The following is a 9,698-nucleotide window of genomic DNA, read 5'->3' as shown; positions in this document are numbered from 1 at the left end:
CACACAATCATACACACAACTACACACAACTACAAACAATCATACACACAACTACACATAATCATACACACAACTACACACAATCATATACACAACTACACGCAGTCATACACACAACTACACACAATCATATACACAACTACACACAATCATATACACAACTACACGCAATCATACACACAACTACACACAATCATACACACAACTACACAATCATACACACAACTACACAATCATACACACAACTACACACAATCATACACACAACTACACAATCATACACACAACTACACAATCATATACACAACTACACACAATCATACACACAACTACGCACAATCATACACACAACTACACACAATCATACACACAACTACACAATCATACACACAACTACACAATCATACACACAACTACACAATCATACACACAACTACACACAATCATATACACAACTACACACAATCATACACATAACTACACACAATCATACACACGACTACACACAATCATACACATAACTACACACAATCATACACACAACTACACACAATCATACACACAACTACACACAATCATACACATAACTACACACAATCATACACACAACTACACGCAGTCATACACACAACTACACACAATCATACACACAACTACACACAACTCAAATTCGGTTGATATATTCAGTCATCCAATCTCGAACATTGTAATGACAGCCAAGGAACTTTCACGGATATCTATCGTAAGGACCTTTCGCTGATACCCATCCAAGGAACTTCCACGGATATCTATCGTCAGGACCTATTGATGATACCCATCCAAGGAGCTTCCACGGATATCTATAGTAAATACTTATCGCTGATACCCATCCAAGGAACTTCCACGGATATCTACCGTAAGGACCTTTCGCTGATATCCATCCCGACGATGAAGCCCAAGGAACTTCCACGGATACACCCTTCTCAAGGAGTCGATTATAATCGACGGGAGCTCAAGAAAAAAAATCCACGAATATCCAAACCCGCCCATCGCAGCGAAGACCTGGAAACTTCCACGGAGATTCTCCCTCCCGTCTCGGGGGTCAGGCGAGGTCAGAGTCACGGGTGTCTCGTGTGGGGGGAGGGGGGGGTGTCGCTCTAGGACATGTAGAGAGGAGGGAGGGGTGGGGGGGCTGTGACGTCACCGGCTTGAGTTATTTTCACGACATCGCACGATATGAGATCGCGATGTAACGATTATCGCGATACCAGTCCCCCATTCGTTTTTGGTGCTTTGCTGCACTACAAGAGTGAAAAGATGTATGTATACGTGAATCCACGATATTTAACATCATCACTGCATCCACTATCCATCAGTAGTTTATGATCGTGGTGGTGTTGATGATAATTCACTATGTAACACAATTTTTGTTCCTGGGTAGTAAGTGTTAATTATAAATTGCTGATGCCTAAAAAGTACAGTAAATGGCTATTATTCCCCACAAACTTTGCTTTTGTGACCAGGACAAAATGCGAACGAAAGACACAAATGCACACCACGTTTTCTCTTTGAAAATTGGTAAATAAAAAAATATCACTGCCCTGGTCACAAAAGAAAAGTTTGTGGCGAATAATATCGATTTTCTGTAATTTTGAGGCATAAGCAATTAGGAAATAACACTTACTACCTAGGAACAAAAAAATATTACACAGGATAATAATTTAAATTTATATAGCGTCGTTCATGCTCGGTGCTGCGGTGGCTAGGAGATGTTAACTACCTCGCCAGGTATACAGGAGGTCGTGGGTTCAATCCCGACCCTGACGCCTGCTGTATATTTAGAGTTTGCGTGTCTCTCTCTCTCATCATCATCACGGTGGCTAGGAGATGTTAACTACCTCGCCAGGTGTACAGGAGGTCGTGGGTTCAATCCTGACCCTTACGCCTGCTGTATATTTGGAGTTTGCGTGTCTCTCTCTTTCATCATCAGCACGGTGGCTAGGAGATGTTAACTACCTCGCCAGGTATACAGGAGGTCGTGGGTTCAATCCTGACCTTCATGCCTGCTGTACATTTGGAATTTGCGTGTCTCTCTCTCTCTCATCATCACCATCACGGTGGCTAGGAGATGTTAACTACCTCGCATGGTATAAAGGAGGTCGTGGGTTCAATCCCGACCCTGACGCCTGCTGTATATTTGGAGTTTGCGTGTCTCTCTCTCTCTCACTCATCATCATCACGGTGGCTAGGAGATGTTAACTACCTCGCCAGGTATACAGAAGGTCGTGGGTTCAATCCCGACCCTGACGCCTGCTGTATAATTGAAGTTTGCGCGTCTCTCTCTCTCATCATCATCATCACGGTGGCTAGGAGATGTTGACTACCTCGCCTGGTATACAGGAGGTCGTGGGTTCAATCCTGACCCTCACGCCTGCTGTACATTTGGAGTTTGCGTGTCTCTCTCTCTCATCATCACCATCACGGTGGCTAGGAGATGTTAACTACCTCGCCTGGTATACAGGAGGTCGTGGGTTCGATCCCGACCCTGACGCCTGCTGCTGTATATTTGGAGTTTGCGTGTCTCTCTCTCCCCTTGGTGGCATGGATTTTTCTCCAGGTCCCGCCGGTTTTTCTCTCCACATTTTGAAACAAGCCTTCCGAGTGTTTGATGTCCACATCATGAGCCGCTTTGTTGAGCTATCATTTGTGATAACCAGATCGCTTCTGAAAAGAGCGCTATAGAGCTGCGGGCCTTACCTGGTAAAATAAAAAAAAAGTTCATAGTTCAGTTTTAGAGTTTATAATTACATCCCACAACGCTGTACATTCGGTATATACAAGGGCCAAATAGTGACTGCCAAGCCAATGAAAAAAACCCTCGGAAAATCTTCAAGACTAAGCGGATAAATGGCGCCAAAACTGAAAGGCACAAACAACAAAACGGTGATCACAACAGAGACATTATTGGTCCATTCGGTCATCATGAGGGTGATCCAGGACAACTGGGGGACGCGCGTGACAAAGCTCGTCCGTCCGACCGATCTGCTCCGAGTCTGATTCTTTTGGGGGGCGCAGAAGCAGGCACTCGATGAGATGAACCGAGAACCCGGGGAGGGGAGTGAACTGAACTCGGGGGATAAAGATAGGCGGGGGTGGTTGTGGGGAGGGGGGCGGTCTAGCCCGTGACGAATATTCAAAACGGTGATTGAGCGAATTCAAACTTGGAAGGTGATTTTCTGAGTTTGGTAGGAAGCCGGTGGAGGGATCTTGAAATGGGGGTAATACGATGGTTAACCGCGTGATGGTGATGGTGGTGGTGGCGCTCACGTTCACCGGTGCGTAATTTCAGCCGGAACAGTCCGGAACGTCGCTGTTCCAGGCGAACGCATGCGCGGTACTTTACGCAAAAGTCTCGTCCAAATAGGATCGTGGTTACGCGAGAGACATCGTAACCCCGTGTTACGGACGGACGGACGGCTAACGCGTCAACACTTTGATCCCTTCGTTGCCTGCTACGCGTTAAAGCGGAACGAACGCTGCACAAGCTTCGGCTCGGAACAGCTCGTGAATAGAATCTGCGACGAATCCACCGTACGGTGTATAACGGAGCGGTGTCTTCACACGACAACCTCCCCCCCCCCCCCATCAAACCAGTTCCAGATGAGAGGTCACCTGCTGAGCCGGGGAGTTCAGTGGCCGTGTCAGGGACACACCGAATCAAGGCCACTGCAGGGCCAGGGTTTGAATCCGGGTTCTCGAGTGTGATGGATTTCTTGGTCTCAGCTCGGTCACCAACGACTCTACGGAGACACCTAGAGACGTGAAATAGACACCCCACAGGTCGACACAGAGACTCGTAGGCTCGCATAGACTGAGATGCGGTTAAACCTGGTTCTCAGGTTGTGGCGAGTTGATTGGTCTCAGCCCGGTCGCCGATGACTTCCAGAGAGACCCAGATACTTACATAGAGAGAGACTCGTATGCAGGGACTCCTCTACTTAAGAACGAGTTAGGTTCCAGAGGTCTGTTCATAAGTCGATTTGTTCGTCAGTACAACTTTACTCCTGTCGACTCCAAACATGTTGTACGGCATGTACACTAAACACGGGGAATGGCTTTAAAAGTTTTCATGTTCTGCTGATGTAGATGCCACTGGTTCTTCACGTTCTATCGATGTAGATGCCACTGGTTCTTCATGTTCTGTAGATATAGATGCCACTGGTTCTTTACGTTCTGTAGATGTACATGCCACTGGTTCTTCACGTTCTGTAGATGTAGATGCCACTGGTTCTTCACGTTCTGCTGATGTAGATGCCACTGCTTCTTCAAGTTCTGTAGGTGTAGATACCACTGGTTCTTCGTGTTCTGCTGATGTAGATGCCACTGGTTCTTCACGTTATGCAGATGTAGATGCCACTGGTTCTTCACGTTTTGCAGATGTAGACGCCACTGGTGCTTCACGTTCTGCAGATGTAGATGCCACTGGTTCTTCACGTTTTGCAGATGTAGATGCCACTGGTTCTTCACGTTCTGCTGATGTAGATGCCACTGGTTCTTCACGTTATGCAGATGTAGATGCCACTGGTTCTTCACGTTCTGTAGGTGTAGATGCCACTGGTTCTTCACGTTCTGTAGCTGTAGATGCCACCACCGCCATCTGAACGTACGGGGAAAGGTTTGCTCACATCTCTGAAAGTTCGTAAGTCGAGCGTTTGTAAGCAGATGAGTCCCTGTATCCACACATAGGCGATGCCATCACTGAGCACCGCCACACAACCTCCCGTCCTGCGGCACACTCAAACAGGCGTACAACGTCTTCGAACTGCGTTCGTTTACTCGGATTAGTCGGATGAATCGAAAAAGATCATCGGCAGAGGAATGATCGATTACCGTCCCCCGCTCTTAATCTCTAACGACTTTGCGAGTCGACAGTCCCTCTGCCCGAGAAGAAGGCTCATTGCCCGGAACGTTGTTCTGTTACATTAACAGTGTTAATGACGACCGCGGTGAGGGTTCTTAAATGTTAACGTTGTACACGGGTTTCCACTGTGCATTTGTAAATAAAATTAATCGCTTACGGTGGCTGTTATTTCTCTGCGGCACTGGTGTGAATAACGCGATTGCAGCACAAAGACAAAGATCCCCGGTATAGCCTTAATAGACTGTCGGGGCAAGTGCTGTTAGCGAGCACCCACCGCACCTCCAAGTAGCACGCTTGGCTACGTACGGTGGGAAAGAAGTTCCACATACATACATGGAGGCCAACGCCCATCCGCCGTTATTTCCCCAATGATGTTTACACACCGTGCCCAGATACTCGTGTCAAGGCTGAGTCGACCTAGAGGAAGACTAGCACACATGTTGATATCACTCGCCACGGATGTTAGCCGTGGCCTGGAATGTAACTCAGACTGACGGACTCTAGGGCTCCCTCTAGTGCACGGGGCCCCTTCCGCCAGCACGTGGCGCGAGCAATAAATTGCAGTGCTGCGCCTTTACCTTCGTTATCGAGACACGTGACCACATTCGCGCGTGCCAAGCAGTGTACTCATTACTAACCATTTCCAACGGTCACCAATAGGGTGCCACGGTGGCTATGAGATGTTAACTACCTCGCCTGGTATACAGGAGGTCGTGGGTTCGATCCCGACCCTGACACCTGCTGTATATTTGGAGTTTGCGTGTCTCTCTCTCTCATCATCATCATCACGGTGGCTAGGAGATATTAACTACCTCGCCTGGTATACAGGAGGTCGTGGGTTCGATCCCGACCCTGACACCTGCTGCTGTATATTTGGAGTTTGCGTGTCTCTCTCTCTCATCATCATCATCATCACGGTGGCTAGGAGATATTAACTACCTCGCCTGGTATGCAGGAGGTCGTGGGTTCGATCACGACCCTGACGCCTGCTGCTGTATATTTGGAGTTTGCGTCTCTCTCTCCGTGGTCGCTTGGATTTGTCTCCAGGTCCTCCGAGGTATTCCCGACCCATTTAGAATCACGTGTGTCTGAAAAAGAGCTATAGGCCTCAGTAGGCCTTACCTGGGTAAAATTAAAAAAAAAATGTTCATAGTATTTATCGGGTATGGTTTAAGGGCGCTGACCTGGGGGTACATCCAGACAAATTAAACCACACCGAATATTAATAACGTCAATTTCACAACATCCAGAATAACTTTAATAATCGTTCATGAAAATTGTGATGAGGCTCAGAAGGTGATTTTCTTTTTGACTTCACAGTAAAAGTGCAAGACAATGAGCTATATTCTAGAAATACACAATTTGCAAAGTTGTGGGAGACCGACATCGCGATAATCGCCGTCTCGCGAACTTAACATCGAATCCATACTCTTTGGTTCTTTCGGTAAAGTCACGTAGGTAGAAATCAAATTCAACAAATCACGACGTTTCGATCGCTTGTGTTGCGCTTGTGTTGCGATTGAAGCGTCGCGATTCGTTTAATTTTATTTTATTTCTACCTACGTGACTTTTACCCCCAAATGACCAAAGAGTGTGGATTCCTGCAGTCACGAAAGCTTCAAATCAAGATTTAACATCGAATCGTCAAGGATGACGAGGCGAATTGGAGACGCTCGCTCTGCAGTGCGGGTCTCTGCCGCCGCCTGGCGCTCGTCATCGTCGGGTCATTTTTTCACGGCGAGCCTCTCTGGCCATGCGCTTGTGAGGAAGGGCCCGTCGCCCGAAACGTCACCTATTGTACACTTCTCCTTTCGAGACCGCACAGTGTTATTCTTGACGGGACGCGTTTGGGGTTTTTTGTTGTTGTTGTTGTTGCGTTGGCTGCGGGTTTTGTCCGCCACTGCAAGTACCGCTTTTGCCAGAAGGTTCCATTTGGTAGCACCCAGAGGTACCCAGCACCCAAATTCTTATCTGGTGTCATCTTATCTTGAATTGAATCGATGTGTCGCCTTATCCGATGCGCTTCACACGGCGTTGACAGCGGTGCAACGCATGGATGTGTTAAACGGTGGCGACGAGGCGAACGAAATGGATGTGAGGAAGCAAATGGGGGGCGAATCTGTGATGCGTGAGTTCGGTTGAAGCGAAATCGATGGAAGTAAAACGATTAATGCATGGAGTGAGCGGGGGTTAAAGAGTGATAGCCATATGATGGGAATGTGAAGAGGGTAACAGGAACGGTGGCGGTTATTGAGGGGGAGGTTCAGGGGTCGTGGGGTGAGCTGGGAAACAACGATCGGTGAGTTTTGAGATGAGGAGCGGAGACTTGGTGAGCGAAGGTGACCGCTTAATGTGGAAGTTTGTTCCCGTGAAGGTGGTGGGTGAGTGGAGAGAGAGATATATATATAAAAGCGTGGGGACTTGACTTTTGAACCACTTGTATTGCTGCCATCAATGAAAGTGGTTCAAAATCTATTTATAGGGGTGTCTATAAATAGATCGCCGTACGAAACTTAATAATCGGTTTCACTCTTCTCAGATAATGAAACAGGAATTGTGTTAAGATGTTCAAACACCGGATAGAAACCTTTTTGCAAAGAATCAATTTTGCAGTAACCACGCGTATTTGTGGTGAACATACAAATCTGCTCTGCTAATTATATTCCCATTGACTTTGAAACTGATTGGCCTGCACCAGAGACGACCTTCTTCATGACCGAGTCACACAGCCAGTGTCAGACCTGCAGAGGACGCCAAAAGGCGATCAGCACAAAGACAACGCCACACGTATCAGAGCATTCATGGCTCGTGGTGAGCAGCTGTATCATCATCAGAGCATGTTTTGTTCACCACAAGGATGCGTGGTTAACGTAGACGCGATTCCTTGCAAAAGCTTAATATTTGGTGGGTTTTTTTTTGGTCGGTAAAGTCACGTATGTAGAAATGTCATGAAATTATAATAAAATTAATCAATCACGACGTTTCGACCGCAACACAAGCGACCCTCATCAGGTGTAAAAAAAAAACAAATCGACAACAACGCAACACATAGAGAGCGCCAAACTGCACGGAGGGAAATACAACAAGAAGATGAGAGACGAGAATTCAACAAACCTAAGAAAAAATTACGTGATGCACAATCAGTCAGGCCAACAACACAGACACTTACCTGACGGACCACGAATTTCAGAAGAGTGTTAAATTTCGAGTTCACCTCTGGGTTGGACATACCAGCATAGACAGAGTGAACACATACGAGGCAGAAATACATGTACATGTATGAGTAATTTATGCAGTCACGAAAACTTTAATTCTTTATTTAAATTTGGTGTTTGGACATCTGAACACCTCCTTACTCTTCGGTTCTTTCGGCAAAGTCCACGTAGGTATAAAAATGAAGCAAAATAACAAAAATTATATATCACGAGGTTTCTAACGCAGCACAAGCGGTCGTCCTCAGGTGGGAAAAAATAATTCAGCAGTGGAACCGCTGAACCAGCGAGAGAGCTGTTACAACAAGGTCATCTATACGTGACTTTACCGAAAGAACCAAAGAGTATGGATTCCTGCAGTCACGAAAGCTTCAAATCAAGATTTAACACCTCCTTTTTTTATTTTCAGAATTAGTGAAACCCATTCTTAGTTTTTATACTTTGACACTGGGGGAAAAGGTGCCATGAAAAAAGATCGCCTTTACGTGCGGTAGACGCGGATATTGACAATTGTAGAAATGTCAATCCCACATTTTAACAGACGGGGGCAGCATTGGGACACAACAACCCCATTCCTCCACCCACCCCCCTCCCCACTCTCCCATCAACCGATTGGCTTTGCAAGAGCAACGCTCTCACGCAGAGATCTGTGCAAGCGTGCAAACGGCGCACCGATTTTCACTTTTTGGGGCCTCGTCAGCAGAGTCAGCTTCTTGGAACGAATGCTGCTGGGTTTCCATTGCACAAGGGCACTCCGTCTAAACTACGGGGACCCATGATACAGCTGCTCACCCCGAACAATAAATGCTCTCATACGTGAATGATTGTCTTTGTGCTGTTCGCCTTTGGGCGTTGTTCTCTACTCTGACACCGGTGAGACTAGGCCCTAAAAAAGGCTGTCTCTGGTGCAAGCCAGTCCGTTTAAAAGACAATGCCAGATATTATTATTTAAGAGTCATGTTTTGTTTGCATGTTCACCACAAGTACTGTGTGTGGTTAATGCAGAATTTATTCCTTGTAAAATGTTTCTATTTGGTGTTTGAACATCTTAACACCTCCTGTTCTATTTCCAGAAATAATAAAACCTATTCTTCAATTTACATACTTTGACACTGGCAAAAAGGTCCCATGATATAGATCACCGTGCGTACGGTAGACGGGAATGATGTGCATGCAGAAAGTGTTCATTGCACGTCTCATCGTCTCATCTCATCTCAACCTTCTCCATTGCTCTCATGCAGTGTTCTTCATAATACATTTTTTGGGGTTAAATCGCATAAGTATAAATGTGTCGTAACCCTCCACCACCCGACACAGCCAGCAAGGTTTGTCACGTAAACAACGCGCCAATTAGTTACAACTCCAGCCCACCGGCGTGTTGGAGAGTAATTCCACAACATTTACAATTTGAGTAGTACGACGTTTCGCTGGCAATTACATCCAGCATCATCGGGCCATTTGCCAGAATTCCCCAAAACCTTTATTGTGAATAATATTGGTCGCGAAAGCCTTCGTGTTCAAATGCAGTGTCCTCTTGTTAGCCTACGGGGCCCTCTCTGGACAGCTGTCTCTGTGCGAGGACAAGG

The sequence above is a fragment of the Petromyzon marinus genome, chromosome 52 (genome assembly GCF_048934315.1).
Source record: "Petromyzon marinus isolate PM22_M1 ecotype Great Lakes invasive population chromosome 52, UKy_Petmar_22M1.pri1.0, whole genome shotgun sequence".
NCBI classification, from domain to species: domain Eukaryota; kingdom Metazoa; phylum Chordata; class Hyperoartia; order Petromyzontiformes; family Petromyzontidae; genus Petromyzon; species Petromyzon marinus.
The sequence above is the reverse complement of the archived record's forward strand: the minus strand, read 5'-3'. Positions refer to the sequence as shown.